This window comes from Anomaloglossus baeobatrachus, unplaced genomic scaffold, assembly GCF_048569485.1.
Source record: "Anomaloglossus baeobatrachus isolate aAnoBae1 unplaced genomic scaffold, aAnoBae1.hap1 Scaffold_3730, whole genome shotgun sequence".
Lineage (NCBI taxonomy): Eukaryota > Metazoa > Chordata > Amphibia > Anura > Aromobatidae > Anomaloglossus > Anomaloglossus baeobatrachus.
The window spans coordinates 1-27,677 of record NW_027443077.1 but is presented as its reverse complement, the minus strand read 5'-3'; the positions used below and the strand labels follow the sequence as shown (position 1 = coordinate 27,677).

At 46.5% G+C, this 27,677-nt stretch overlaps 17 non-coding genes across 17 annotated transcripts; all 17 read left to right on the top strand.

The window, feature by feature from the left end:
• The first annotated feature begins 652 nt into the window (after positions 1-652).
• On the top strand, positions 653-843 carry LOC142274535 (U2 spliceosomal RNA). The gene has a single exon (XR_012738826.1). It is a non-coding gene; the product is annotated as a U2 spliceosomal RNA (small nuclear RNA).
• A 1,387-nt stretch (positions 844-2,230) lies between these two features.
• Positions 2,231-2,421, top strand: LOC142274532 (U2 spliceosomal RNA). The gene has a single exon (XR_012738824.1). It is a non-coding gene; the product is annotated as a U2 spliceosomal RNA (small nuclear RNA).
• Positions 2,422-4,610: 2,189 nt separating this feature from the next.
• Positions 4,611-4,804, top strand: LOC142274556 (U2 spliceosomal RNA). Its single transcript, XR_012738845.1, has one exon. It is a non-coding gene; the product is annotated as a U2 spliceosomal RNA (small nuclear RNA).
• Positions 4,805-6,191: 1,387 nt separating this feature from the next.
• On the top strand, positions 6,192-6,382 carry LOC142274531 (U2 spliceosomal RNA). Its single transcript, XR_012738823.1, has one exon. It is a non-coding gene; the product is annotated as a U2 spliceosomal RNA (small nuclear RNA).
• A 1,387-nt stretch (positions 6,383-7,769) lies between these two features.
• On the top strand, positions 7,770-7,960 carry LOC142274530 (U2 spliceosomal RNA). The gene has a single exon (XR_012738822.1). It is a non-coding gene; the product is annotated as a U2 spliceosomal RNA (small nuclear RNA).
• A 1,387-nt stretch (positions 7,961-9,347) lies between these two features.
• Positions 9,348-9,538, top strand: LOC142274529 (U2 spliceosomal RNA). Its single transcript, XR_012738821.1, has one exon. It is a non-coding gene; the product is annotated as a U2 spliceosomal RNA (small nuclear RNA).
• A 1,387-nt stretch (positions 9,539-10,925) lies between these two features.
• Positions 10,926-11,116, top strand: LOC142274528 (U2 spliceosomal RNA). The gene has a single exon (XR_012738820.1). It is a non-coding gene; the product is annotated as a U2 spliceosomal RNA (small nuclear RNA).
• A 1,387-nt stretch (positions 11,117-12,503) lies between these two features.
• On the top strand, positions 12,504-12,694 carry LOC142274527 (U2 spliceosomal RNA). Its single transcript, XR_012738819.1, has one exon. It is a non-coding gene; the product is annotated as a U2 spliceosomal RNA (small nuclear RNA).
• A 1,388-nt stretch (positions 12,695-14,082) lies between these two features.
• On the top strand, positions 14,083-14,273 carry LOC142274526 (U2 spliceosomal RNA). Its single transcript, XR_012738818.1, has one exon. It is a non-coding gene; the product is annotated as a U2 spliceosomal RNA (small nuclear RNA).
• A 1,387-nt stretch (positions 14,274-15,660) lies between these two features.
• Positions 15,661-15,851, top strand: LOC142274525 (U2 spliceosomal RNA). Its single transcript, XR_012738817.1, has one exon. It is a non-coding gene; the product is annotated as a U2 spliceosomal RNA (small nuclear RNA).
• Positions 15,852-17,238: 1,387 nt separating this feature from the next.
• LOC142274524 (U2 spliceosomal RNA) lies at positions 17,239-17,429 on the top strand. Its single transcript, XR_012738816.1, has one exon. It is a non-coding gene; the product is annotated as a U2 spliceosomal RNA (small nuclear RNA).
• A 1,387-nt stretch (positions 17,430-18,816) lies between these two features.
• Positions 18,817-19,007, top strand: LOC142274523 (U2 spliceosomal RNA). The gene has a single exon (XR_012738815.1). It is a non-coding gene; the product is annotated as a U2 spliceosomal RNA (small nuclear RNA).
• Positions 19,008-20,394: 1,387 nt separating this feature from the next.
• LOC142274561 (U2 spliceosomal RNA) lies at positions 20,395-20,585 on the top strand. The gene has a single exon (XR_012738849.1). It is a non-coding gene; the product is annotated as a U2 spliceosomal RNA (small nuclear RNA).
• A 1,387-nt stretch (positions 20,586-21,972) lies between these two features.
• Positions 21,973-22,163, top strand: LOC142274558 (U2 spliceosomal RNA). The gene has a single exon (XR_012738847.1). It is a non-coding gene; the product is annotated as a U2 spliceosomal RNA (small nuclear RNA).
• Positions 22,164-23,550: 1,387 nt separating this feature from the next.
• On the top strand, positions 23,551-23,741 carry LOC142274546 (U2 spliceosomal RNA). Its single transcript, XR_012738836.1, has one exon. It is a non-coding gene; the product is annotated as a U2 spliceosomal RNA (small nuclear RNA).
• A 1,387-nt stretch (positions 23,742-25,128) lies between these two features.
• On the top strand, positions 25,129-25,319 carry LOC142274534 (U2 spliceosomal RNA). The gene has a single exon (XR_012738825.1). It is a non-coding gene; the product is annotated as a U2 spliceosomal RNA (small nuclear RNA).
• Positions 25,320-26,706: 1,387 nt separating this feature from the next.
• On the top strand, positions 26,707-26,897 carry LOC142274521 (U2 spliceosomal RNA). The gene has a single exon (XR_012738814.1). It is a non-coding gene; the product is annotated as a U2 spliceosomal RNA (small nuclear RNA).
• The last annotated feature ends 780 nt before the right edge of the window (positions 26,898-27,677 follow it).

Below are 27,677 nucleotides of genomic sequence, written 5' to 3'. Positions count from 1 at the left end.
AGCTTTTCTGTAGTCTGCCTGTTGATGTATTTTCCGTTTGAACTGTGCACAACATGAAGAGACGGAACACTGGCGGCTTGTCACAATGCCCCCCGATGACATCACAATAGCGCTGCTGCCTAGAAAACAAGCTGCGCAGAAGAAGTTGTTCTTTGGGTGGGAGGGTGGGCTAGTGGAAGGAGGGGGCAATCTCTTTTTTTCCCGGGTGGTAGGGGGATGACAGGAGAAGGGAAGCGGGTGGTGAGAAAGGTACAGAGGGCAGGGTTTGGGGGCTGGGAAGGAAAGGGAAAAGATTAGGGTTTGGGGATGATGAAAGGGCTTTCTACGGGTAAGGATGGCAAAGGGTGGCAGTGACGGAAAGTCAGGCAACCTGTCCTGTCCGTCTTTTTGTATCGTGAATTGGAAAGACTGCAAGGGGGAGGGGAGTTGCTTGCGCCCTAAAGGAGGAGTTATTCAGATTCATTGCAGTGGGCGGCGGCTGCAAAACGCACCATTCTTCTTGTTTTGGCTCTGCAAAGCAGCCTTTTCAAGGGTTGGCTTGGGTGACAAAATGTCTTGTGTAGGCGTGGGTTTGTCTCCCTCTCGCTCTCTCTCCCTAAGATGTGTCCGGCATAGGCCAGGGTGCCACTCGAGGCCCAAACCAATTCTGGTTATCGCTTCTCGGCCTTTTGGCTAAGATCAAGTGTAGTATCTGTTCTTATCAGTTTAATATCTGATACGTCCCCTATCTGGGGACCATATATTAAATGGATTTTTAGAACAGGGAGATGGAAAAAGAGCTTGCTCTGTCCACTCCACGCATTGACCTGGTATTGCAGTACCTCCAGGAACGGTGCACCCCTTCTTAACCCAGTTTCCAAAAGCAGAACTCAATTCACCTGATTCATATTAGCCCGATTTAATGAATTGGAAGAAAGCATACGTCTTCATATGCACCTCAATTTGGCCCATTCACTTTTCACACTTCCTCCTTTTGTTTTTTATCTTTCACACTTTTGACTTTCTTTATTCATCCAAATAGCAAACTCATCACCACTCAACCTGACCAACTCGGCTATGTCCCCGTGCTGCAGTTCTCTGTCTTATCTAGATCATTTGCAATTGAATGGAATAGATCCCTTTTGGACAAAGTGGATTCACCTGCTGCTGCAGTGACCACAGGTGTGATAACATCTAGAATTGGCATCTGGTGCGATCTCTCCGCTTCCACTCCAAAGAAAGTTACCTGTTTATTCCTATCATGCATTGGTTTTTGGGGTTTTCTTTGAGTAATGATGATCTCTTTAGTAGTCTGTTGGCGCCCTCTCCTGGAGGAATAGTTTGCTTGCTCTTGGACATTCTAAAAGAGAGGTCATGATAGACATTGAGCTTCTGAGCTCAATTGGGGACAGTCATGGGTGATGAATGTTTGCAACCTACTGCGAAGCCTCATACCGCAATATAAGGAACGTCAAATACTAAGAAAGGGCGGCCTATGAAAGAATTACTACTTTCAATAAGTACACTTAAACGGCTAATTGGGAATAGAAAAACTGTAAAAAGCCCTCTGAGAAAGCCCCCCTCTAACCTTTGATAGTAAGCTTTTCTGTAGTCTGCCTGTTGATGTATTTTCCGTTTGAACTGTGCACAACATGAAGAGACGGAACACTGGCGGCTTGTCACAATGCCCCCCGATGACATCACAATAGCGCTGCTGCCTAGAAAACAAGCTGCGCAGAAGAAGTTGTTCTTTGGGTGGGAGGGTGGGCTAGTGGAAGGAGGGGGCAATCTCTTTTTTTCCCGGGTGGTAGGGGGATGACAGGAGAAGGGAAGCGGGTGGTGAGAAAGGTACAGAGGGCAGGGTTTGGGGGCTGGGAAGGAAAGGGAAAAGATTAGGGTTTGGGGATGATGAAAGGGCTTTCTACGGGTAAGGATGGCAAAGGGTGGCAGTGACGGAAAGTCAGGCAACCTGTCCTGTCCGTCTTTTTGTATCGTGAATTGGAAAGACTGCAAGGGGGAGGGGAGTTGCTTGCGCCCTAAAGGAGGAGTTATTCAGATTCATTGCAGTGGGCGGCGGCTGCAAAACGCACCATTCTTCTTGTTTTGGCTCTGCAAAGCAGCCTTTTCAAGGGTTGGCTTGGGTGACAAAATGTCTTGTGTAGGCGTGGGTTTGTCTCCCTCTCGCTCTCTCTCCCTAAGATGTGTCCGGCATAGGCCAGGGTGCCACTCGAGGCCCAAACCAATTCTGGTTATCGCTTCTCGGCCTTTTGGCTAAGATCAAGTGTAGTATCTGTTCTTATCAGTTTAATATCTGATACGTCCCCTATCTGGGGACCATATATTAAATGGATTTTTAGAACAGGGAGATGGAAAAAGAGCTTGCTCTGTCCACTCCACGCATTGACCTGGTATTGCAGTACCTCCAGGAACGGTGCACCCCTTCTTAACCCAGTTTCCAAAAGCAGAACTCAATTCACCTGATTCATATTAGCCCGATTTAATGAATTGGAAGAAAGCATACGTCTTCATATGCACCTCAATTTGGCCCATTCACTTTTCACACTTCCTCCTTTTGTTTTTTATCTTTCACACTTTTGACTTTCTTTATTCATCCAAATAGCAAACTCATCACCACTCAACCTGACCAACTCGGCTATGTCCCCGTGCTGCAGTTCTCTGTCTTATCTAGATCATTTGCAATTGAATGGAATAGATCCCTTTTGGACAAAGTGGATTCACCTGCTGCTGCAGTGACCACAGGTGTGATAACATCTAGAATTGGCATCTGGTGCGATCTCTCCGCTTCCACTCCAAAGAAAGTTACCTGTTTATTCCTATCATGCATTGGTTTTTGGGGTTTTCTTTGAGTAATGATGATCTCTTTAGTAGTCTGTTGGCGCCCTCTCCTGGAGGAATAGTTTGCTTGCTCTTGGACATTCTAAAAGAGAGGTCATGATAGACATTGAGCTTCTGAGCTCAATTGGGGACAGTCATGGGTGATGAATGTTTGCAACCTACTGCGAAGCCTCATACCGCAATATAAGGAACGTCAAATACTAAGAAAGGGCGGCCTATGAAAGAATTACTACTTTCAATAAGTACACTTAAACGGCTAATTGGGAATAGAAAAACTGTAAAAAGCCCTCTGAGAAAGCCCCCCTCTAACCTTTGATAGTAAGCTTTTCTGTAGTCTGCCTGTTGATGTATTTTCCGTTTGAACTGTGCACAACATGAAGAGACGGAACACTGGCGGCTTGTCACAATGCCCCCCGATGACATCACAATAGCGCTGCTGCCTAGAAAACAAGCTGCGCAGAAGAAGTTGTTCTTTGGGTGGGAGGGTGGGCTAGTGGAAGGAGGGGGCAATCTCTTTTTTTCCCGGGTGGTAGGGGGATGACAGGAGAAGGGAAGCGGGTGGTGAGAAAGGTACAGAGGGCAGGGTTTGGGGGCTGGGAAGGAAAGGGAAAAGATTAGGGTTTGGGGATGATGAAAGGGCTTTCTACGGGTAAGGATGGCAAAGGGTGGCAGTGACGGAAAGTCAGGCAACCTGTCCTGTCCGTCTTTTTGTATCGTGAATTGGAAAGACTGCAAGGGGGAGGGGAGTTGCTTGCGCCCTAAAGGAGGAGTTATTCAGATTCATTGCAGTGGGCGGCGGCTGCAAAACGCACCATTCTTCTTGTTTTGGCTCTGCAAAGCAGCCTTTTCAAGGGTTGGCTTGGGTGACAAAATGTCTTGTGTAGGCGTGGGTTTGTCTCCCTCTCGCTCTCTCTCCCTAAGATGTGTCCGGCATAGGCCAGGGTGCCACTCGAGGCCCAAACCAATTCTGGTTATCGCTTCTCGGCCTTTTGGCTAAGATCAAGTGTAGTGTTGTTTGAAGAGGTGGTTTAAGCTCCAGGCCACCTTAGTACAATGATACAATGCACACTGGAAGGTTACGCTTGCTAGTACTCTGGGTGGATAGTATATTCATCTAGAGGAAAACATGGCCCTACCAGGATCGAGGCTATTAGACTGAGTAAGGGTGGGGGGCTATGGTACAACGTGCCCCAGGACTGACGACCCTGGAGTGAGTCTGAGCTTGCTGGCTTGGGACCCCGGCAAGCCTTGGGCTCTGTAGCACACCGTACCTTGCCTTTTCATACTTTTTGAGCATATTACCCTATCCCGGCCTTCTGGCTAGGAAGGGAAATTTTTATAATCCCGGTCGGAGGTCTGGTCAGCTTTGGGCTGAGAAACTAACACCCGGTTGGAGGTCCGGGTCAGCTTCGGCTGAGAAACCAACACCCGGTTGGAGGTCTGGGTCAGCTTCGGCTGAGAAACCAACACCCGGTTGGAGGTCCGGTTAGCCTTGGGCTGAGAAACCAACACCGGTTGACGGTCCGGGCAGTTTCGGCTGCGAAACCAACAACTAGTAGCTCTCTACTCCACTTGGGTAAGATGCCTGGGTGGACGCTGGGAGCAACGACAAGGCTCAACCAGGCTTCGGCTTGGGGGAGCACCGAAGATCCCTGACCCTTGCTGTGGCCTTCTGGCTCGGAGGGACGGGGTTGATTTTTGGGGACCCTCTCCTCACGGTGGGGTCCACACGAATCCTAGCCTTTGCACTGTTTTTGGTGTGACTTCGGTCATGCATTTTTTGTGGTGCTTTGGAAAGCTTCATTAAATCAAAAAATCTGTTCTTATCAGTTTAATATCTGATACGTCCCCTATCTGGGGACCATATATTAAATGGATTTTTAGAACAGGGAGATGGAAAAAGAGCTTGCTCTGTCCACTCCACGCATTGACCTGGTATTGCAGTACCTCCAGGAACGGTGCACCCCTTCTTAACCCAGTTTCCAAAAGCAGAACTCAATTCACCTGATTCATATTAGCCCGATTTAATGAATTGGAAGAAAGCATACGTCTTCATATGCACCTCAATTTGGCCCATTCACTTTTCACACTTCCTCCTTTTGTTTTTTATCTTTCACACTTTTGACTTTCTTTATTCATCCAAATAGCAAACTCATCACCACTCAACCTGACCAACTCGGCTATGTCCCCGTGCTGCAGTTCTCTGTCTTATCTAGATCATTTGCAATTGAATGGAATAGATCCCTTTTGGACAAAGTGGATTCACCTGCTGCTGCAGTGACCACAGGTGTGATAACATCTAGAATTGGCATCTGGTGCGATCTCTCCGCTTCCACTCCAAAGAAAGTTACCTGTTTATTCCTATCATGCATTGGTTTTTGGGGTTTTCTTTGAGTAATGATGATCTCTTTAGTAGTCTGTTGGCGCCCTCTCCTGGAGGAATAGTTTGCTTGCTCTTGGACATTCTAAAAGAGAGGTCATGATAGACATTGAGCTTCTGAGCTCAATTGGGGACAGTCATGGGTGATGAATGTTTGCAACCTACTGCGAAGCCTCATACCGCAATATAAGGAACGTCAAATACTAAGAAAGGGCGGCCTATGAAAGAATTACTACTTTCAATAAGTACACTTAAACGGCTAATTGGGAATAGAAAAACTGTAAAAAGCCCTCTGAGAAAGCCCCCCTCTAACCTTTGATAGTAAGCTTTTCTGTAGTCTGCCTGTTGATGTATTTTCCGTTTGAACTGTGCACAACATGAAGAGACGGAACACTGGCGGCTTGTCACAATGCCCCCCGATGACATCACAATAGCGCTGCTGCCTAGAAAACAAGCTGCGCAGAAGAAGTTGTTCTTTGGGTGGGAGGGTGGGCTAGTGGAAGGAGGGGGCAATCTCTTTTTTTCCCGGGTGGTAGGGGGATGACAGGAGAAGGGAAGCGGGTGGTGAGAAAGGTACAGAGGGCAGGGTTTGGGGGCTGGGAAGGAAAGGGAAAAGATTAGGGTTTGGGGATGATGAAAGGGCTTTCTACGGGTAAGGATGGCAAAGGGTGGCAGTGACGGAAAGTCAGGCAACCTGTCCTGTCCGTCTTTTTGTATCGTGAATTGGAAAGACTGCAAGGGGGAGGGGAGTTGCTTGCGCCCTAAAGGAGGAGTTATTCAGATTCATTGCAGTGGGCGGCGGCTGCAAAACGCACCATTCTTCTTGTTTTGGCTCTGCAAAGCAGCCTTTTCAAGGGTTGGCTTGGGTGACAAAATGTCTTGTGTAGGCGTGGGTTTGTCTCCCTCTCGCTCTCTCTCCCTAAGATGTGTCCGGCATAGGCCAGGGTGCCACTCGAGGCCCAAACCAATTCTGGTTATCGCTTCTCGGCCTTTTGGCTAAGATCAAGTGTAGTATCTGTTCTTATCAGTTTAATATCTGATACGTCCCCTATCTGGGGACCATATATTAAATGGATTTTTAGAACAGGGAGATGGAAAAAGAGCTTGCTCTGTCCACTCCACGCATTGACCTGGTATTGCAGTACCTCCAGGAACGGTGCACCCCTTCTTAACCCAGTTTCCAAAAGCAGAACTCAATTCACCTGATTCATATTAGCCCGATTTAATGAATTGGAAGAAAGCATACGTCTTCATATGCACCTCAATTTGGCCCATTCACTTTTCACACTTCCTCCTTTTGTTTTTTATCTTTCACACTTTTGACTTTCTTTATTCATCCAAATAGCAAACTCATCACCACTCAACCTGACCAACTCGGCTATGTCCCCGTGCTGCAGTTCTCTGTCTTATCTAGATCATTTGCAATTGAATGGAATAGATCCCTTTTGGACAAAGTGGATTCACCTGCTGCTGCAGTGACCACAGGTGTGATAACATCTAGAATTGGCATCTGGTGCGATCTCTCCGCTTCCACTCCAAAGAAAGTTACCTGTTTATTCCTATCATGCATTGGTTTTTGGGGTTTTCTTTGAGTAATGATGATCTCTTTAGTAGTCTGTTGGCGCCCTCTCCTGGAGGAATAGTTTGCTTGCTCTTGGACATTCTAAAAGAGAGGTCATGATAGACATTGAGCTTCTGAGCTCAATTGGGGACAGTCATGGGTGATGAATGTTTGCAACCTACTGCGAAGCCTCATACCGCAATATAAGGAACGTCAAATACTAAGAAAGGGCGGCCTATGAAAGAATTACTACTTTCAATAAGTACACTTAAACGGCTAATTGGGAATAGAAAAACTGTAAAAAGCCCTCTGAGAAAGCCCCCCTCTAACCTTTGATAGTAAGCTTTTCTGTAGTCTGCCTGTTGATGTATTTTCCGTTTGAACTGTGCACAACATGAAGAGACGGAACACTGGCGGCTTGTCACAATGCCCCCCGATGACATCACAATAGCGCTGCTGCCTAGAAAACAAGCTGCGCAGAAGAAGTTGTTCTTTGGGTGGGAGGGTGGGCTAGTGGAAGGAGGGGGCAATCTCTTTTTTTCCCGGGTGGTAGGGGGATGACAGGAGAAGGGAAGCGGGTGGTGAGAAAGGTACAGAGGGCAGGGTTTGGGGGCTGGGAAGGAAAGGGAAAAGATTAGGGTTTGGGGATGATGAAAGGGCTTTCTACGGGTAAGGATGGCAAAGGGTGGCAGTGACGGAAAGTCAGGCAACCTGTCCTGTCCGTCTTTTTGTATCGTGAATTGGAAAGACTGCAAGGGGGAGGGGAGTTGCTTGCGCCCTAAAGGAGGAGTTATTCAGATTCATTGCAGTGGGCGGCGGCTGCAAAACGCACCATTCTTCTTGTTTTGGCTCTGCAAAGCAGCCTTTTCAAGGGTTGGCTTGGGTGACAAAATGTCTTGTGTAGGCGTGGGTTTGTCTCCCTCTCGCTCTCTCTCCCTAAGATGTGTCCGGCATAGGCCAGGGTGCCACTCGAGGCCCAAACCAATTCTGGTTATCGCTTCTCGGCCTTTTGGCTAAGATCAAGTGTAGTATCTGTTCTTATCAGTTTAATATCTGATACGTCCCCTATCTGGGGACCATATATTAAATGGATTTTTAGAACAGGGAGATGGAAAAAGAGCTTGCTCTGTCCACTCCACGCATTGACCTGGTATTGCAGTACCTCCAGGAACGGTGCACCCCTTCTTAACCCAGTTTCCAAAAGCAGAACTCAATTCACCTGATTCATATTAGCCCGATTTAATGAATTGGAAGAAAGCATACGTCTTCATATGCACCTCAATTTGGCCCATTCACTTTTCACACTTCCTCCTTTTGTTTTTTATCTTTCACACTTTTGACTTTCTTTATTCATCCAAATAGCAAACTCATCACCACTCAACCTGACCAACTCGGCTATGTCCCCGTGCTGCAGTTCTCTGTCTTATCTAGATCATTTGCAATTGAATGGAATAGATCCCTTTTGGACAAAGTGGATTCACCTGCTGCTGCAGTGACCACAGGTGTGATAACATCTAGAATTGGCATCTGGTGCGATCTCTCCGCTTCCACTCCAAAGAAAGTTACCTGTTTATTCCTATCATGCATTGGTTTTTGGGGTTTTCTTTGAGTAATGATGATCTCTTTAGTAGTCTGTTGGCGCCCTCTCCTGGAGGAATAGTTTGCTTGCTCTTGGACATTCTAAAAGAGAGGTCATGATAGACATTGAGCTTCTGAGCTCAATTGGGGACAGTCATGGGTGATGAATGTTTGCAACCTACTGCGAAGCCTCATACCGCAATATAAGGAACGTCAAATACTAAGAAAGGGCGGCCTATGAAAGAATTACTACTTTCAATAAGTACACTTAAACGGCTAATTGGGAATAGAAAAACTGTAAAAAGCCCTCTGAGAAAGCCCCCCTCTAACCTTTGATAGTAAGCTTTTCTGTAGTCTGCCTGTTGATGTATTTTCCGTTTGAACTGTGCACAACATGAAGAGACGGAACACTGGCGGCTTGTCACAATGCCCCCCGATGACATCACAATAGCGCTGCTGCCTAGAAAACAAGCTGCGCAGAAGAAGTTGTTCTTTGGGTGGGAGGGTGGGCTAGTGGAAGGAGGGGGCAATCTCTTTTTTTCCCGGGTGGTAGGGGGATGACAGGAGAAGGGAAGCGGGTGGTGAGAAAGGTACAGAGGGCAGGGTTTGGGGGCTGGGAAGGAAAGGGAAAAGATTAGGGTTTGGGGATGATGAAAGGGCTTTCTACGGGTAAGGATGGCAAAGGGTGGCAGTGACGGAAAGTCAGGCAACCTGTCCTGTCCGTCTTTTTGTATCGTGAATTGGAAAGACTGCAAGGGGGAGGGGAGTTGCTTGCGCCCTAAAGGAGGAGTTATTCAGATTCATTGCAGTGGGCGGCGGCTGCAAAACGCACCATTCTTCTTGTTTTGGCTCTGCAAAGCAGCCTTTTCAAGGGTTGGCTTGGGTGACAAAATGTCTTGTGTAGGCGTGGGTTTGTCTCCCTCTCGCTCTCACTCCCTAAGATGTGTCCGGCATAGGCCAGGGTGCCACTCGAGGCCCAAACCAATTCTGGTTATCGCTTCTCGGCCTTTTGGCTAAGATCAAGTGTAGTATCTGTTCTTATCAGTTTAATATCTGATACGTCCCCTATCTGGGGACCATATATTAAATGGATTTTTAGAACAGGGAGATGGAAAAAGAGCTTGCTCTGTCCACTCCACGCATTGACCTGGTATTGCAGTACCTCCAGGAACGGTGCACCCCTTCTTAACCCAGTTTCCAAAAGCAGAACTCAATTCACCTGATTCATATTAGCCCGATTTAATGAATTGGAAGAAAGCATACGTCTTCATATGCACCTCAATTTGGCCCATTCACTTTTCACACTTCCTCCTTTTGTTTTTTATCTTTCACACTTTTGACTTTCTTTATTCATCCAAATAGCAAACTCATCACCACTCAACCTGACCAACTCGGCTATGTCCCCGTGCTGCAGTTCTCTGTCTTATCTAGATCATTTGCAATTGAATGGAATAGATCCCTTTTGGACAAAGTGGATTCACCTGCTGCTGCAGTGACCACAGGTGTGATAACATCTAGAATTGGCATCTGGTGCGATCTCTCCGCTTCCACTCCAAAGAAAGTTACCTGTTTATTCCTATCATGCATTGGTTTTTGGGGTTTTCTTTGAGTAATGATGATCTCTTTAGTAGTCTGTTGGCGCCCTCTCCTGGAGGAATAGTTTGCTTGCTCTTGGACATTCTAAAAGAGAGGTCATGATAGACATTGAGCTTCTGAGCTCAATTGGGGACAGTCATGGGTGATGAATGTTTGCAACCTACTGCGAAGCCTCATACCGCAATATAAGGAACGTCAAATACTAAGAAAGGGCGGCCTATGAAAGAATTACTACTTTCAATAAGTACACTTAAACGGCTAATTGGGAATAGAAAAACTGTAAAAAGCCCTCTGAGAAAGCCCCCCTCTAACCTTTGATAGTAAGCTTTTCTGTAGTCTGCCTGTTGATGTATTTTCCGTTTGAACTGTGCACAACATGAAGAGACGGAACACTGGCGGCTTGTCACAATGCCCCCCGATGACATCACAATAGCGCTGCTGCCTAGAAAACAAGCTGCGCAGAAGAAGTTGTTCTTTGGGTGGGAGGGTGGGCTAGTGGAAGGAGGGGGCAATCTCTTTTTTTCCCGGGTGGTAGGGGGATGACAGGAGAAGGGAAGCGGGTGGTGAGAAAGGTACAGAGGGCAGGGTTTGGGGGCTGGGAAGGAAAGGGAAAAGATTAGGGTTTGGGGATGATGAAAGGGCTTTCTACGGGTAAGGATGGCAAAGGGTGGCAGTGACGGAAAGTCAGGCAACCTGTCCTGTCCGTCTTTTTGTATCGTGAATTGGAAAGACTGCAAGGGGGAGGGGAGTTGCTTGCGCCCTAAAGGAGGAGTTATTCAGATTCATTGCAGTGGGCGGCAGCTGCAAAACGCACCATTCTTCTTGTTTTGGCTCTGCAAAGCAGCCTTTTCAAGGGTTGGCTTGGGTGACAAAATGTCTTGTGTAGGCGTGGGTTTGTCTCCCTCTCGCTCTCTCTCCCTAAGATGTGTCCGGCATAGGCCAGGGTGCCACTCGAGGCCCAAACCAATTCTGGTTATCGCTTCTCGGCCTTTTGGCTAAGATCAAGTGTAGTATCTGTTCTTATCAGTTTAATATCTGATACGTCCCCTATCTGGGGACCATATATTAAATGGATTTTTAGAACAGGGAGATGGAAAAAGAGCTTGCTCTGTCCACTCCACGCATTGACCTGGTATTGCAGTACCTCCAGGAACGGTGCACCCCTTCTTAACCCAGTTTCCAAAAGCAGAACTCAATTCACCTGATTCATATTAGCCCGATTTAATGAATTGGAAGAAAGCATACGTCTTCATATGCACCTCAATTTGGCCCATTCACTTTTCACACTTCCTCCTTTTGTTTTTTATCTTTCACACTTTTGACTTTCTTTATTCATCCAAATAGCAAACTCATCACCACTCAACCTGACCAACTCGGCTATGTCCCCGTGCTGCAGTTCTCTGTCTTATCTAGATCATTTGCAATTGAATGGAATAGATCCCTTTTGGACAAAGTGGATTCACCTGCTGCTGCAGTGACCACAGGTGTGATAACATCTAGAATTGGCATCTGGTGCGATCTCTCCGCTTCCACTCCAAAGAAAGTTACCTGTTTATTCCTATCATGCATTGGTTTTTGGGGTTTTCTTTGAGTAATGATGATCTCTTTAGTAGTCTGTTGGCGCCCTCTCCTGGAGGAATAGTTTGCTTGCTCTTGGACATTCTAAAAGAGAGGTCATGATAGACATTGAGCTTCTGAGCTCAATTGGGGACAGTCATGGGTGATGAATGTTTGCAACCTACTGCGAAGCCTCATACCGCAATATAAGGAACGTCAAATACTAAGAAAGGGCGGCCTATGAAAGAATTACTACTTTCAATAAGTACACTTAAACGGCTAATTGGGAATAGAAAAACTGTAAAAAGCCCTCTGAGAAAGCCCCCCTCTAACCTTTGATAGTAAGCTTTTCTGTAGTCTGCCTGTTGATGTATTTTCCGTTTGAACTGTGCACAACATGAAGAGACGGAACACTGGCGGCTTGTCACAATGCCCCCCGATGACATCACAATAGCGCTGCTGCCTAGAAAACAAGCTGCGCAGAAGAAGTTGTTCTTTGGGTGGGAGGGTGGGCTAGTGGAAGGAGGGGGCAATCTCTTTTTTTCCCGGGTGGTAGGGGGATGACAGGAGAAGGGAAGCGGGTGGTGAGAAAGGTACAGAGGGCAGGGTTTGGGGGCTGGGAAGGAAAGGGAAAAGATTAGGGTTTGGGGATGATGAAAGGGCTTTCTACGGGTAAGGATGGCAAAGGGTGGCAGTGACGGAAAGTCAGGCAACCTGTCCTGTCCGTCTTTTTGTATCGTGAATTGGAAAGACTGCAAGGGGGAGGGGAGTTGCTTGCGCCCTAAAGGAGGAGTTATTCAGATTCATTGCAGTGGGCGGCGGCTGCAAAACGCACCATTCTTCTTGTTTTGGCTCTGCAAAGCAGCCTTTTCAAGGGTTGGCTTGGGTGACAAAATGTCTTGTGTAGGCGTGGGTTTGTCTCCCTCTCGCTCTCTCTCCCTAAGATGTGTCCGGCATAGGCCAGGGTGCCACTCGAGGCCCAAACCAATTCTGGTTATCGCTTCTCGGCCTTTTGGCTAAGATCAAGTGTAGTATCTGTTCTTATCAGTTTAATATCTGATACGTCCCCTATCTGGGGACCATATATTAAATGGATTTTTAGAACAGGGAGATGGAAAAAGAGCTTGCTCTGTCCACTCCACGCATTGACCTGGTATTGCAGTACCTCCAGGAACGGTGCACCCCTTCTTAACCCAGTTTCCAAAAGCAGAACTCAATTCACCTGATTCATATTAGCCCGATTTAATGAATTGGAAGAAAGCATACGTCTTCATATGCACCTCAATTTGGCCCATTCACTTTTCACACTTCCTCCTTTTGTTTTTTATCTTTCACACTTTTGACTTTCTTTATTCATCCAAATAGCAAACTCATCACCACTCAACCTGACCAACTCGGCTATGTCCCCGTGCTGCAGTTCTCTGTCTTATCTAGATCATTTGCAATTGAATGGAATAGATCCCTTTTGGACAAAGTGGATTCACCTGCTGCTGCAGTGACCACAGGTGTGATAACATCTAGAATTGGCATCTGGTGCGATCTCTCCGCTTCCACTCCAAAGAAAGTTACCTGTTTATTCCTATCATGCATTGGTTTTTGGGGTTTTCTTTGAGTAATGATGATCTCTTTAGTAGTCTGTTGGCGCCCTCTCCTGGAGGAATAGTTTGCTTGCTCTTGGACATTCTAAAAGAGAGGTCATGATAGACATTGAGCTTCTGAGCTCAATTGGGGACAGTCATGGGTGATGAATGTTTGCAACCTACTGCGAAGCCTCATACCGCAATATAAGGAACGTCAAATACTAAGAAAGGGCGGCCTATGAAAGAATTACTACTTTCAATAAGTACACTTAAACGGCTAATTGGGAATAGAAAAACTGTAAAAAGCCCTCTGAGAAAGCCCCCCTCTAACCTTTGATAGTAAGCTTTTCTGTAGTCTGCCTGTTGATGTATTTTCCGTTTGAACTGTGCACAACATGAAGAGACGGAACACTGGCGGCTTGTCACAATGCCCCCCGATGACATCACAATAGCGCTGCTGCCTAGAAAACAAGCTGCGCAGAAGAAGTTGTTCTTTGGGTGGGAGGGTGGGCTAGTGGAAGGAGGGGGCAATCTCTTTTTTTCCCGGGTGGTAGGGGGATGACAGGAGAAGGGAAGCGGGGTGGTGAGAAAGGTACAGAGGGCAGGGTTTGGGGGCTGGGAAGGAAAGGGAAAAGATTAGGGTTTGGGGATGATGAAAGGGCTTTCTACGGGTAAGGATGGCAAAGGGTGGCAGTGACGGAAAGTCAGGCAACCTGTCCTGTCCGTCTTTTTGTATCGTGAATTGGAAAGACTGCAAGGGGGAGGGGAGTTGCTTGCGCCCTAAAGGAGGAGTTATTCAGATTCATTGCAGTGGGCGGCGGCTGCAAAACGCACCATTCTTCTTGTTTTGGCTCTGCAAAGCAGCCTTTTCAAGGGTTGGCTTGGGTGACAAAATGTCTTGTGTAGGCGTGGGTTTGTCTCCCTCTCGCTCTCACTCCCTAAGATGTGTCCGGCATAGGCCAGGGTGCCACTCGAGGCCCAAACCAATTCTGGTTATCGCTTCTCGGCCTTTTGGCTAAGATCAAGTGTAGTATCTGTTCTTATCAGTTTAATATCTGATACGTCCCCTATCTGGGGACCATATATTAAATGGATTTTTAGAACAGGGAGATGGAAAAAGAGCTTGCTCTGTCCACTCCACGCATTGACCTGGTATTGCAGTACCTCCAGGAACGGTGCACCCCTTCTTAACCCAGTTTCCAAAAGCAGAACTCAATTCACCTGATTCATATTAGCCCGATTTAATGAATTGGAAGAAAGCATACGTCTTCATATGCACCTCAATTTGGCCCATTCACTTTTCACACTTCCTCCTTTTGTTTTTTATCTTTCACACTTTTGACTTTCTTTATTCATCCAAATAGCAAACTCATCACCACTCAACCTGACCAACTCGGCTATGTCCCCGTGCTGCAGTTCTCTGTCTTATCTAGATCATTTGCAATTGAATGGAATAGATCCCTTTTGGACAAAGTGGATTCACCTGCTGCTGCAGTGACCACAGGTGTGATAACATCTAGAATTGGCATCTGGTGCGATCTCTCCGCTTCCACTCCAAAGAAAGTTACCTGTTTATTCCTATCATGCATTGGTTTTTGGGGTTTTCTTTGAGTAATGATGATCTCTTTAGTAGTCTGTTGGCGCCCTCTCCTGGAGGAATAGTTTGCTTGCTCTTGGACATTCTAAAAGAGAGGTCATGATAGACATTGAGCTTCTGAGCTCAATTGGGGACAGTCATGGGTGATGAATGTTTGCAACCTACTGCGAAGCCTCATACCGCAATATAAGGAACGTCAAATACTAAGAAAGGGCGGCCTATGAAAGAATTACTACTTTCAATAAGTACACTTAAACGGCTAATTGGGAATAGAAAAACTGTAAAAAGCCCTCTGAGAAAGCCCCCCTCTAACCTTTGATAGTAAGCTTTTCTGTAGTCTGCCTGTTGATGTATTTTCCGTTTGAACTGTGCACAACATGAAGAGACGGAACACTGGCGGCTTGTCACAATGCCCCCCGATGACATCACAATAGCGCTGCTGCCTAGAAAACAAGCTGCGCAGAAGAAGTTGTTCTTTGGGTGGGAGGGTGGGCTAGTGGAAGGAGGGGGCAATCTCTTTTTTTCCCGGGTGGTAGGGGGATGACAGGAGAAGGGAAGCGGGTGGTGAGAAAGGTACAGAGGGCAGGGTTTGGGGGCTGGGAAGGAAAGGGAAAAGATTAGGGTTTGGGGATGATGAAAGGGCTTTCTACGGGTAAGGATGGCAAAGGGTGGCAGTGACGGAAAGTCAGGCAACCTGTCCTGTCCGTCTTTTTGTATCGTGAATTGGAAAGACTGCAAGGGGGAGGGGAGTTGCTTGCGCCCTAAAGGAGGAGTTATTCAGATTCATTGCAGTGGGCGGCAGCTGCAAAACGCACCATTCTTCTTGTTTTGGCTCTGCAAAGCAGCCTTTTCAAGGGTTGGCTTGGGTGACAAAATGTCTTGTGTAGGCGTGGGTTTGTCTCCCTCTCGCTCTCTCTCCCTAAGATGTGTCCGGCATAGGCCAGGGTGCCACTCGAGGCCCAAACCAATTCTGGTTATCGCTTCTCGGCCTTTTGGCTAAGATCAAGTGTAGTATCTGTTCTTATCAGTTTAATATCTGATACGTCCCCTATCTGGGGACCATATATTAAATGGATTTTTAGAACAGGGAGATGGAAAAAGAGCTTGCTCTGTCCACTCCACGCATTGACCTGGTATTGCAGTACCTCCAGGAACGGTGCACCCCTTCTTAACCCAGTTTCCAAAAGCAGAACTCAATTCACCTGATTCATATTAGCCCGATTTAATGAATTGGAAGAAAGCATACGTCTTCATATGCACCTCAATTTGGCCCATTCACTTTTCACACTTCCTCCTTTTGTTTTTTATCTTTCACACTTTTGACTTTCTTTATTCATCCAAATAGCAAACTCATCACCACTCAACCTGACCAACTCGGCTATGTCCCCGTGCTGCAGTTCTCTGTCTTATCTAGATCATTTGCAATTGAATGGAATAGATCCCTTTTGGACAAAGTGGATTCACCTGCTGCTGCAGTGACCACAGGTGTGATAACATCTAGAATTGGCATCTGGTGCGATCTCTCCGCTTCCACTCCAAAGAAAGTTACCTGTTTATTCCTATCATGCATTGGTTTTTGGGGTTTTCTTTGAGTAATGATGATCTCTTTAGTAGTCTGTTGGCGCCCTCTCCTGGAGGAATAGTTTGCTTGCTCTTGGACATTCTAAAAGAGAGGTCATGATAGACATTGAGCTTCTGAGCTCAATTGGGGACAGTCATGGGTGATGAATGTTTGCAACCTACTGCGAAGCCTCATACCGCAATATAAGGAACGTCAAATACTAAGAAAGGGCGGCCTATGAAAGAATTACTACTTTCAATAAGTACACTTAAACGGCTAATTGGGAATAGAAAAACTGTAAAAAGCCCTCTGAGAAAGCCCCCCTCTAACCTTTGATAGTAAGCTTTTCTGTAGTCTGCCTGTTGATGTATTTTCCGTTTGAACTGTGCACAACATGAAGAGACGGAACACTGGCGGCTTGTCACAATGCCCCCCGATGACATCACAATAGCGCTGCTGCCTAGAAAACAAGCTGCGCAGAAGAAGTTGTTCTTTGGGTGGGAGGGTGGGCTAGTGGAAGGAGGGGGCAATCTCTTTTTTTCCCGGGTGGTAGGGGGATGACAGGAGAAGGGAAGCGGGTGGTGAGAAAGGTACAGAGGGCAGGGTTTGGGGGCTGGGAAGGAAAGGGAAAAGATTAGGGTTTGGGGATGATGAAAGGGCTTTCTACGGGTAAGGATGGCAAAGGGTGGCAGTGACGGAAAGTCAGGCAACCTGTCCTGTCCGTCTTTTTGTATCGTGAATTGGAAAGACTGCAAGGGGGAGGGGAGTTGCTTGCGCCCTAAAGGAGGAGTTATTCAGATTCATTGCAGTGGGCGGCGGCTGCAAAACGCACCATTCTTCTTGTTTTGGCTCTGCAAAGCAGCCTTTTCAAGGGTTGGCTTGGGTGACAAAATGTCTTGTGTAGGCGTGGGTTTGTCTCCCTCTCGCTCTCTCTCCCTAAGATGTGTCCGGCATAGGCCAGGGTGCCACTCGAGGCCCAAACCAATTCTGGTTATCGCTTCTCGGCCTTTTGGCTAAGATCAAGTGTAGTATCTGTTCTTATCAGTTTAATATCTGATACGTCCCCTATCTGGGGACCATATATTAAATGGATTTTTAGAACAGGGAGATGGAAAAAGAGCTTGCTCTGTCCACTCCACGCATTGACCTGGTATTGCAGTACCTCCAGGAACGGTGCACCCCTTCTTAACCCAGTTTCCAAAAGCAGAACTCAATTCACCTGATTCATATTAGCCCGATTTAATGAATTGGAAGAAAGCATACGTCTTCATATGCACCTCAATTTGGCCCATTCACTTTTCACACTTCCTCCTTTTGTTTTTTATCTTTCACACTTTTGACTTTCTTTATTCATCCAAATAGCAAACTCATCACCACTCAACCTGACCAACTCGGCTATGTCCCCGTGCTGCAGTTCTCTGTCTTATCTAGATCATTTGCAATTGAATGGAATAGATCCCTTTTGGACAAAGTGGATTCACCTGCTGCTGCAGTGACCACAGGTGTGATAACATCTAGAATTGGCATCTGGTGCGATCTCTCCGCTTCCACTCCAAAGAAAGTTACCTGTTTATTCCTATCATGCATTGGTTTTTGGGGTTTTCTTTGAGTAATGATGATCTCTTTAGTAGTCTGTTGGCGCCCTCTCCTGGAGGAATAGTTTGCTTGCTCTTGGACATTCTAAAAGAGAGGTCATGATAGACATTGAGCTTCTGAGCTCAATTGGGGACAGTCATGGGTGATGAATGTTTGCAACCTACTGCGAAGCCTCATACCGCAATATAAGGAACGTCAAATACTAAGAAAGGGCGGCCTATGAAAGAATTACTACTTTCAATAAGTACACTTAAACGGCTAATTGGGAATAGAAAAACTGTAAAAAGCCCTCTGAGAAAGCCCCCCTCTAACCTTTGATAGTAAGCTTTTCTGTAGTCTGCCTGTTGATGTATTTTCCGTTTGAACTGTGCACAACATGAAGAGACGGAACACTGGCGGCTTGTCACAATGCCCCCCGATGACATCACAATAGCGCTGCTGCCTAGAAAACAAGCTGCGCAGAAGAAGTTGTTCTTTGGGTGGGAGGGTGGGCTAGTGGAAGGAGGGGGCAATCTCTTTTTTTCCCGGGTGGTAGGGGGATGACAGGAGAAGGGAAGCGGGTGGTGAGAAAGGTACAGAGGGCAGGGTTTGGGGGCTGGGAAGGAAAGGGAAAAGATTAGGGTTTGGGGATGATGAAAGGGCTTTCTACGGGTAAGGATGGCAAAGGGTGGCAGTGACGGAAAGTCAGGCAACCTGTCCTGTCCGTCTTTTTGTATCGTGAATTGGAAAGACTGCAAGGGGGAGGGGAGTTGCTTGCGCCCTAAAGGAGGAGTTATTCAGATTCATTGCAGTGGGCGGCGGCTGCAAAACGCACCATTCTTCTTGTTTTGGCTCTGCAAAGCAGCCTTTTCAAGGGTTGGCTTGGGTGACAAAATGTCTTGTGTAGGCGTGGGTTTGTCTCCCTCTCGCTCTCTCTCCCTAAGATGTGTCCGGCATAGGCCAGGGTGCCACTCGAGGCCCAAACCAATTCTGGTTATCGCTTCTCGGCCTTTTGGCTAAGATCAAGTGTAGTATCTGTTCTTATCAGTTTAATATCTGATACGTCCCCTATCTGGGGACCATATATTAAATGGATTTTTAGAACAGGGAGATGGAAAAAGAGCTTGCTCTGTCCACTCCACGCATTGACCTGGTATTGCAGTACCTCCAGGAACGGTGCACCCCTTCTTAACCCAGTTTCCAAAAGCAGAACTCAATTCACCTGATTCATATTAGCCCGATTTAATGAATTGGAAGAAAGCATACGTCTTCATATGCACCTCAATTTGGCCCATTCACTTTTCACACTTCCTCCTTTTGTTTTTTATCTTTCACACTTTTGACTTTCTTTATTCATCCAAATAGCAAACTCATCACCACTCAACCTGACCAACTCGGCTATGTCCCCGTGCTGCAGTTCTCTGTCTTATCTAGATCATTTGCAATTGAATGGAATAGATCCCTTTTGGACAAAGTGGATTCACCTGCTGCTGCAGTGACCACAGGTGTGATAACATCTAGAATTGGCATCTGGTGCGATCTCTCCGCTTCCACTCCAAAGAAAGTTACCTGTTTATTCCTATCATGCATTGGTTTTTGGGGTTTTCTTTGAGTAATGATGATCTCTTTAGTAGTCTGTTGGCGCCCTCTCCTGGAGGAATAGTTTGCTTGCTCTTGGACATTCTAAAAGAGAGGTCATGATAGACATTGAGCTTCTGAGCTCAATTGGGGACAGTCATGGGTGATGAATGTTTGCAACCTACTGCGAAGCCTCATACCGCAATATAAGGAACGTCAAATACTAAGAAAGGGCGGCCTATGAAAGAATTACTACTTTCAATAAGTACACTTAAACGGCTAATTGGGAATAGAAAAACTGTAAAAAGCCCTCTGAGAAAGCCCCCCTCTAACCTTTGATAGTAAGCTTTTCTGTAGTCTGCCTGTTGATGTATTTTCCGTTTGAACTGTGCACAACATGAAGAGACGGAACACTGGCGGCTTGTCACAATGCCCCCCGATGACATCACAATAGCGCTGCTGCCTAGAAAACAAGCTGCGCAGAAGAAGTTGTTCTTTGGGTGGGAGGGTGGGCTAGTGGAAGGAGGGGGCAATCTCTTTTTTTCCCGGGTGGTAGGGGGATGACAGGAGAAGGGAAGCGGGTGGTGAGAAAGGTACAGAGGGCAGGGTTTGGGGGCTGGGAAGGAAAGGGAAAAGATTAGGGTTTGGGGATGATGAAAGGGCTTTCTACGGGTAAGGATGGCAAAGGGTGGCAGTGACGGAAAGTCAGGCAACCTGTCCTGTCCGTCTTTTTGTATCGTGAATTGGAAAGACTGCAAGGGGGAGGGGAGTTGCTTGCGCCCTAAAGGAGGAGTTATTCAGATTCATTGCAGTGGGCGGCGGCTGCAAAACGCACCATTCTTCTTGTTTTGGCTCTGCAAAGCAGCCTTTTCAAGGGTTGGCTTGGGTGACAAAATGTCTTGTGTAGGCGTGGGTTTGTCTCCCTCTCGCTCTCTCTCCCTAAGATGTGTCCGGCATAGGCCAGGGTGCCACTCGAGGCCCAAACCAATTCTGGTTATCGCTTCTCGGCCTTTTGGCTAAGATCAAGTGTAGTATCTGTTCTTATCAGTTTAATATCTGATACGTCCCCTATCTGGGGACCATATATTAAATGGATTTTTAGAACAGGGAGATGGAAAAAGAGCTTGCTCTGTCCACTCCACGCATTGACCTGGTATTGCAGTACCTCCAGGAACGGTGCACCCCTTCTTAACCCAGTTTCCAAAAGCAGAACTCAATTCACCTGATTCATATTAGCCCGATTTAATGAATTGGAAGAAAGCATACGTCTTCATATGCACCTCAATTTGGCCCATTCACTTTTCACACTTCCTCCTTTTGTTTTTTATCTTTCACACTTTTGACTTTCTTTATTCATCCAAATAGCAAACTCATCACCACTCAACCTGACCAACTCGGCTATGTCCCCGTGCTGCAGTTCTCTGTCTTATCTAGATCATTTGCAATTGAATGGAATAGATCCCTTTTGGACAAAGTGGATTCACCTGCTGCTGCAGTGACCACAGGTGTGATAACATCTAGAATTGGCATCTGGTGCGATCTCTCCGCTTCCACTCCAAAGAAAGTTACCTGTTTATTCCTATCATGCATTGGTTTTTGGGGTTTTCTTTGAGTAATGATGATCTCTTTAGTAGTCTGTTGGCGCCCTCTCCTGGAGGAATAGTTTGCTTGCTCTTGGACATTCTAAAAGAGAGGTCATGATAGACATTGAGCTTCTGAGCTCAATTGGGGACAGTCATGGGTGATGAATGTTTGCAACCTACTGCGAAGCCTCATACCGCAATATAAGGAACGTCAAATACTAAGAAAGGGCGGCCTATGAAAGAATTACTACTTTCAATAAGTACACTTAAACGGCTAATTGGGAATAGAAAAACTGTAAAAAGCCCTCTGAGAAAGCCCCCCTCTAACCTTTGATAGTAAGCTTTTCTGTAGTCTGCCTGTTGATGTATTTTCCGTTTGAACTGTGCACAACATGAAGAGACGGAACACTGGCGGCTTGTCACAATGCCCCCCGATGACATCACAATAGCGCTGCTGCCTAGAAAACAAGCTGCGCAGAAGAAGTTGTTCTTTGGGTGGGAGGGTGGGCTAGTGGAAGGAGGGGGCAATCTCTTTTTTTCCCGGGTGGTAGGGGGATGACAGGAGAAGGGAAGCGGGTGGTGAGAAAGGTACAGAGGGCAGGGTTTGGGGGCTGGGAAGGAAAGGGAAAAGATTAGGGTTTGGGGATGATGAAAGGGCTTTCTACGGGTAAGGATGGCAAAGGGTGGCAGTGACGGAAAGTCAGGCAACCTGTCCTGTCCGTCTTTTTGTATCGTGAATTGGAAAGACTGCAAGGGGGAGGGGAGTTGCTTGCGCCCTAAAGGAGGAGTTATTCAGATTCATTGCAGTGGGCGGCGGCTGCAAAACGCACCATTCTTCTTGTTTTGGCTCTGCAAAGCAGCCTTTTCAAGGGTTGGCTTGGGTGACAAAATGTCTTGTGTAGGCGTGGGTTTGTCTCCCTCTCGCTCTCTCTCCCTAAGATGTGTCCGGCATAGGCCAGGGTGCCACTCGAGGCCCAAACCAATTCTGGTTATCGCTTCTCGGCCTTTTGGCTAAGATCAAGTGTAGTATCTGTTCTTATCAGTTTAATATCTGATACGTCCCCTATCTGGGGACCATATATTAAATGGATTTTTAGAACAGGGAGATGGAAAAAGAGCTTGCTCTGTCCACTCCACGCATTGACCTGGTATTGCAGTACCTCCAGGAACGGTGCACCCCTTCTTAACCCAGTTTCCAAAAGCAGAACTCAATTCACCTGATTCATATTAGCCCGATTTAATGAATTGGAAGAAAGCATACGTCTTCATATGCACCTCAATTTGGCCCATTCACTTTTCACACTTCCTCCTTTTGTTTTTTATCTTTCACACTTTTGACTTTCTTTATTCATCCAAATAGCAAACTCATCACCACTCAACCTGACCAACTCGGCTATGTCCCCGTGCTGCAGTTCTCTGTCTTATCTAGATCATTTGCAATTGAATGGAATAGATCCCTTTTGGACAAAGTGGATTCACCTGCTGCTGCAGTGACCACAGGTGTGATAACATCTAGAATTGGCATCTGGTGCGATCTCTCCGCTTCCACTCCAAAGAAAGTTACCTGTTTATTCCTATCATGCATTGGTTTTTGGGGTTTTCTTTGAGTAATGATGATCTCTTTAGTAGTCTGTTGGCGCCCTCTCCTGGAGGAATAGTTTGCTTGCTCTTGGACATTCTAAAAGAGAGGTCATGATAGACATTGAGCTTCTGAGCTCAATTGGGGACAGTCATGGGTGATGAATGTTTGCAACCTACTGCGAAGCCTCATACCGCAATATAAGGAACGTCAAATACTAAGAAAGGGCGGCCTATGAAAGAATTACTACTTTCAATAAGTACACTTAAACGGCTAATTGGGAATAGAAAAACTGTAAAAAGCCCTCTGAGAAAGCCCCCCTCTAACCTTTGATAGTAAGCTTTTCTGTAGTCTGCCTGTTGATGTATTTTCCGTTTGAACTGTGCACAACATGAAGAGACGGAACACTGGCGGCTTGTCACAATGCCCCCCGATGACATCACAATAGCGCTGCTGCCTAGAAAACAAGCTGCGCAGAAGAAGTTGTTCTTTGGGTGGGAGGGTGGGCTAGTGGAAGGAGGGGGCAATCTCTTTTTTTCCCGGGTGGTAGGGGGATGACAGGAGAAGGGAAGCGGGTGGTGAGAAAGGTACAGAGGGCAGGGTTTGGGGGCTGGGAAGGAAAGGGAAAAGATTAGGGTTTGGGGATGATGAAAGGGCTTTCTACGGGTAAGGATGGCAAAGGGTGGCAGTGACGGAAAGTCAGGCAACCTGTCCTGTCCGTCTTTTTGTATCGTGAATTGGAAAGACTGCAAGGGGGAGGGGAGTTGCTTGCGCCCTAAAGGAGGAGTTATTCAGATTCATTGCAGTGGGCGGCGGCTGCAAAACGCACCATTCTTCTTGTTTTGGCTCTGCAAAGCAGCCTTTTCAAGGGTTGGCTTGGGTGACAAAATGTCTTGTGTAGGCGTGGGTTTGTCTCCCTCTCGCTCTCTCTCCCTAAGATGTGTCCGGCATAGGCCAGGGTGCCACTCGAGGCCCAAACCAATTCTGGTTATCGCTTCTCGGCCTTTTGGCTAAGATCAAGTGTAGTATCTGTTCTTATCAGTTTAATATCTGATACGTCCCCTATCTGGGGACCATATATTAAATGGATTTTTAGAACAGGGAGATGGAAAAAGAGCTTGCTCTGTCCACTCCACGCATTGACCTGGTATTGCAGTACCTCCAGGAACGGTGCACCCCTTCTTAACCCAGTTTCCAAAAGCAGAACTCAATTCACCTGATTCATATTAGCCCGATTTAATGAATTGGAAGAAAGCATACGTCTTCATATGCACCTCAATTTGGCCCATTCACTTTTCACACTTCCTCCTTTTGTTTTTTATCTTTCACACTTTTGACTTTCTTTATTCATCCAAATAGCAAACTCATCACCACTCAACCTGACCAACTCGGCTATGTCCCCGTGCTGCAGTTCTCTGTCTTATCTAGATCATTTGCAATTGAATGGAATAGATCCCTTTTGGACAAAGTGGATTCACCTGCTGCTGCAGTGACCACAGGTGTGATAACATCTAGAATTGGCATCTGGTGCGATCTCTCCGCTTCCACTCCAAAGAAAGTTACCTGTTTATTCCTATCATGCATTGGTTTTTGGGGTTTTCTTTGAGTAATGATGATCTCTTTAGTAGTCTGTTGGCGCCCTCTCCTGGAGGAATAGTTTGCTTGCTCTTGGACATTCTAAAAGAGAGGTCATGATAGACATTGAGCTTCTGAGCTCAATTGGGGACAGTCATGGGTGATGAATGTTTGCAACCTACTGCGAAGCCTCATACCGCAATATAAGGAACGTCAAATACTAAGAAAGGGCGGCCTATGAAAGAATTACTACTTTCAATAAGTACACTTAAACGGCTAATTGGGAATAGAAAAACTGTAAAAAGCCCTCTGAGAAAGCCCCCCTCTAACCTTTGATAGTAAGCTTTTCTGTAGTCTGCCTGTTGATGTATTTTCCGTTTGAACTGTGCACAACATGAAGAGACGGAACACTGGCGGCTTGTCACAATGCCCCCCGATGACATCACAATAGCGCTGCTGCCTAGAAAACAAGCTGCGCAGAAGAAGTTGTTCTTTGGGTGGGAGGGTGGGCTAGTGGAAGGAGGGGGCAATCTCTTTTTTTCCCGGGTGGTAGGGGGATGACAGGAGAAGGGAAGCGGGTGGTGAGAAAGGTACAGAGGGCAGGGTTTGGGGGCTGGGAAGGAAAGGGAAAAGATTAGGGTTTGGGGATGATGAAAGGGCTTTCTACGGGTAAGGATGGCAAAGGGTGGCAGTGACGGAAAGTCAGGCAACCTGTCCTGTCCGTCTTTTTGTATCGTGAATTGGAAAGACTGCAAGGGGGAGGGGAGTTGCTTGCGCCCTAAAGGAGGAGTTATTCAGATTCATTGCAGTGGGCGGCGGCTGCAAAACGCACCATTCTTCTTGTTTTGGCTCTGCAAAGCAGCCTTTTCAAGGGTTGGCTTGGGTGACAAAATGTCTTGTGTAGGCGTGGGTTTGTCTCCCTCTCGCTCTCTCTCCCTAAGATGTGTCCGGCATAGGCCAGGGTGCCACTCGAGGCCCAAACCAATTCTGGTTATCGCTTCTCGGCCTTTTGGCTAAGATCAAGTGTAGTATCTGTTCTTATCAGTTTAATATCTGATACGTCCCCTATCTGGGGACCATATATTAAATGGATTTTTAGAACAGGGAGATGGAAAAAGAGCTTGCTCTGTCCACTCCACGCATTGACCTGGTATTGCAGTACCTCCAGGAACGGTGCACCCCTTCTTAACCCAGTTTCCAAAAGCAGAACTCAATTCACCTGATTCATATTAGCCCGATTTAATGAATTGGAAGAAAGCATACGTCTTCATATGCACCTCAATTTGGCCCATTCACTTTTCACACTTCCTCCTTTTGTTTTTTATCTTTCACACTTTTGACTTTCTTTATTCATCCAAATAGCAAACTCATCACCACTCAACCTGACCAACTCGGCTATGTCCCCGTGCTGCAGTTCTCTGTCTTATCTAGATCATTTGCAATTGAATGGAATAGATCCCTTTTGGACAAAGTGGATTCACCTGCTGCTGCAGTGACCACAGGTGTGATAACATCTAGAATTGGCATCTGGTGCGATCTCTCCGCTTCCACTCCAAAGAAAGTTACCTGTTTATTCCTATCATGCATTGGTTTTTGGGGTTTTCTTTGAGTAATGATGATCTCTTTAGTAGTCTGTTGGCGCCCTCTCCTGGAGGAATAGTTTGCTTGCTCTTGGACATTCTAAAAGAGAGGTCATGATAGACATTGAGCTTCTGAGCTCAATTGGGGACAGTCATGGGTGATGAATGTTTGCAACCTACTGCGAAGCCTCATACCGCAATATAAGGAACGTCAAATACTAAGAAAGGGCGGCCTATGAAAGAATTACTACTTTCAATAAGTACACTTAAACGGCTAATTGGGAATAGAAAAACTGTAAAAAGCCCTCTGAGAAAGCCCCCCTCTAACCTTTGATAGTAAGCTTTTCTGTAGTCTGCCTGTTGATGTATTTTCCGTTTGAACTGTGCACAACATGAAGAGACGGAACACTGGCGGCTTGTCACAATGCCCCCCGATGACATCACAATAGCGCTGCTGCCTAGAAAACAAGCTGCGCAGAAGAAGTTGTTCTTTGGGTGGGAGGGTGGGCTAGTGGAAGGAGGGGGCAATCTCTTTTTTTCCCGGGTGGTAGGGGGATGACAGGAGAAGGGAAGCGGGTGGTGAGAAAGGTACAGAGGGCAGGGTTTGGGGGCTGGGAAGGAAAGGGAAAAGATTAGGGTTTGGGGATGATGAAAGGGCTTTCTACGGGTAAGGATGGCAAAGGGTGGCAGTGACGGAAAGTCAGGCAACCTGTCCTGTCCGTCTTTTTGTATCGTGAATTGGAAAGACTGCAAGGGGGAGGGGAGTTGCTTGCGCCCTAAAGGAGGAGTTATTCAGATTCATTGCAGTGGGCGGCGGCTGCAAAACGCACCATTCTTCTTGTTTTGGCTCTGCAAAGCAGCCTTTTCAAGGGTTGGCTTGGGTGACAAAATGTCTTGTGTAGGCGTGGGTTTGTCTCCCTCTCGCTCTCTCTCCCTAAGATGTGTCCGGCATAGGCCAGGGTGCCACTCGAGGCCCAAACCAATTCTGGTTATCGCTTCTCGGCCTTTTGGCTAAGATCAAGTGTAGTATCTGTTCTTATCAGTTTAATATCTGATACGTCCCCTATCTGGGGACCATATATTAAATGGATTTTTAGAACAGGGAGATGGAAAAAGAGCTTGCTCTGTCCACTCCACGCATTGACCTGGTATTGCAGTACCTCCAGGAACGGTGCACCCCTTCTTAACCCAGTTTCCAAAAGCAGAACTCAATTCACCTGATTCATATTAGCCCGATTTAATGAATTGGAAGAAAGCATACGTCTTCATATGCACCTCAATTTGGCCCATTCACTTTTCACACTTCCTCCTTTTGTTTTTTATCTTTCACACTTTTGACTTTCTTTATTCATCCAAATAGCAAACTCATCACCACTCAACCTGACCAACTCGGCTATGTCCCCGTGCTGCAGTTCTCTGTCTTATCTAGATCATTTGCAATTGAATGGAATAGATCCCTTTTGGACAAAGTGGATTCACCTGCTGCTGCAGTGACCACAGGTGTGATAACATCTAGAATTGGCATCTGGTGCGATCTCTCCGCTTCCACTCCAAAGAAAGTTGCCTGTTTATTCCTATCATGCATTGGTTTTTGGGGTTTTCTTTGAGTAATGATGATCTCTTTAGTAGTCTGTTGGCGCCCTCTCCTGGAGGAATAGTTTGCTTGCTCTTGGACATTCTAAAAGAGAGGTCATGATAGACATTGAGCTTCTGAGCTCAATTGGGGACAGTCATGGGTGATGAATGTTTGCAACCTACTGCGAAGCCTCATACCGCAATATAAGGAACGTCAAATACTAAGAAAGGGCGGCCTATGAAAGAATTACTACTTTCAATAAGTACACTTAAACGGCTAATTGGGAATAGAAAAACTGTAAAAAGCCCTCTGAGAAAGCCCCCCTCTAACCTTTGATAGTAAGCTTTTCTGTAGTCTGCCTGTTGATGTATTTTCCGTTTGAACTG